Below are 2,602 nucleotides of genomic sequence, written 5' to 3'. Positions count from 1 at the left end.
CGCTTTGTCATTGCGTACGAGCGGGCACTGCAAGAAACCGCAACAGGACAAGCCTTTTTGAGTCAAGTCTCGCAAGCCCGCAATACGACAACAATCAGTGACGAGCTCTTCTACTGGCGCCAGTACAACTTGGATCGGTTCCAGCTGCAGTGGCAGAACCGGTGGCAACCCGGCATCACGGAAACCATCCTCTTGGAGAATGCAATCGGACTGCGGGAGCTCGTGACCATCAAGAACTTTGCCCAAGGCACGGGACCCTGGACGTCGGCACAGCTCTTCTCACTGCCGCTCAATGACATTCGCATCGCCCAGTCGGCTAACCGCAGCCTTGTTCGCGGCTCGTCGCGGCACTTTGGGACCAATATCTCATCCGCACTACCCATCGTCGACCTTGAAGTCGCCCTCGGTAATACCGCTGTCTCTGGGCAGTTTGCCAAGCAGCCCGCAGCATTTCGCCATGTCGTCGGGCCCTTCCAGAACGTCGACAGCCTTCTCCTCGCCGTACCTGCTGATCTTGTCCAGATGTACGAGACAGCTCAGACGAGCCTATTGCAGCAGTTTGGCAGCAACGGTCTCCGCGAGTCTCTGGCCGCTTTGAGTGTCGACCTCATGCCACTGGGGTGGCGCAGCAACTACTCGTTCTATGGTGGTGACCCGCTCTGCATGAACCTGCCACGCACAGCGTACGTTCAGCAGTCGTTTGATTTCTTTTACGATTGTTCCAAGCCCAAGCCGCTTCGTCTGCTGCTGAGTCCATTGGCACTGCTGTTGGCGCGCACCGCCGTGCCCACCGGAGACGTTTGTGCAGCCGCGGCTTCTACACCAGCTTGTACGGCGTCGATTGCAGCCGCCGACCAGCTCTTGCAGTCCCTCGCCTCACCGCTGGTCTGGAATGCATCGATTGCGAGTGAGGTTGGTCTCGAGATTGGCTTGATGCAGTACGCTACTGCCACCAATGGCTCGTGGGTCGTCTTGAAACAAGCTCTACTCGAGCCCTCGTTTGCGTTCTTTGGCTGGATTTTTCTCTTTGATTGGGTTCTCGGCAATCGTGAAGTCGTCTCATTTCAAGGCGACAACGGCAATCTGACGCTCATCTCCAACGTCTATACCCCGCAGCTCTACACGACAGGGACGCAGCCGCTGCAGTCTGCCACGCAGATTCTCTACTACCTTGTGGTGGCCACCTCGGTGATTCTTGTCAGTGTCGGTGGGATTGTCTTGGTGTATGCGGTCAAGACGCGGTTTCAGTTCAACGGCGTGAACCTCTTCTTCTTCAACCGGATCGTGGGGGCCGTCTGGATTGGTCGCCCCTTGGCTTTTTTACGGGGCGCGTCGGCTGTGCTGCTGCTGAGCTCGGCCAACGCATCGCTTCTGACGTCGTCTGCTGGTGCATCACGCTTTGTGGCGACGCCTCGGAGTTGGATTGAAGCTGTGATCGTGACGGGCGAGGCAACCTGGCTCACGTATGTTGCTAACGAGATGTGGGTGCTGCTGACGCGCCACCGCACGCAAGCGTACAGCTCGACTGCCAGTCTTCTCTCGTGGCTCGTTCTCCTTATCCTTGAAGTCGCGAGTCCCGTCGAGATCGTCGTCAACATCAAGCGCGCCTGTGTCAGCGTCGATATGGACTTTGCCGCCACGTGTACCAGCGGTGTCGTCTCGGTGGGGAGCTTCCAGCGACTCGTGGTGATCGCCGTCATCCAGGCCAGCATCCTTGTCGTCGTCTGGGCGTGTGTGGCGTCGTGGCGCCGGTGGCGGTACCTGAGCACGAAAGAGTCGGAGGCATCGCTGCTCGTGAGTGGCATAGCCGACGCCTTCATTGCAACCGCCCCCGGGACGACTCCAACGCACTATGTCATCGATGACGTGGCGTGCGTCCTTGCAGGCTTGCTCGCCCTGCACTTTCGAGGCGTTGAGTACATCTTTGACATCAAACTGTGGCTCTTGCTCAAGGACGACCGATCGACCACAAATTTTCTCAAAGTGCTGCCACGCCCCGTCTTGTCCGAGCATTCGCTTCACGTACAAGCCAAGGCGGGGGCTCGGAAGAAGAGCGATCCTGGCATCAACCAGCGCCGGCGTCACAAAGTATTGGCCCTCGTCCTCCAAATGCTCGGGATAGTCTACATTGTGTCGTCCATCGGTAGCTCCGTCTCGTACTTCAGTGTCTCTCAAGTCAATTTAGCCAACGATGTCTATTGGGCCACCTTCAACACCACCGGTGCTCACGCCTTCCTAGCCAACTGGCTCAACGAACAACTTGTCATTGGCAATACCACCATGCTTGACCTACCCCTCGACCGACCCAGTATCAATGCCATGGCATCCTTTGCGTCATCAACTGCTCTTGTTGCGTCACCCGCCAACTATGGCGCCTACCTCCAGCACACGCTACTGAGCTCGATCGAGGCGACGATTGAAGGACTGAGACGTTCGAATGGGTGTGACGCACCCTGGATCTTCTCTCCGTACTGCTATCTCGACCTGAAGAGGTCGTGGACGATGGCCAACTCGGCCAAGCGCCAAGCGAGATGCGACGCGAGCATGACGACCAACGGCGCCGTGTACTTGGAGACCGTTCTGCGCAACGTGGATTTCGGCA

The sequence above is a fragment of the Saprolegnia parasitica genome, assembly GCF_000151545.1.
Source record: "Saprolegnia parasitica CBS 223.65 unplaced genomic scaffold supercont2.184, whole genome shotgun sequence".
NCBI classification, from domain to species: domain Eukaryota; phylum Oomycota; class Saprolegniomycetes; order Saprolegniales; family Saprolegniaceae; genus Saprolegnia; species Saprolegnia parasitica.
Note: the sequence above shows the minus strand (reverse complement) of the source record.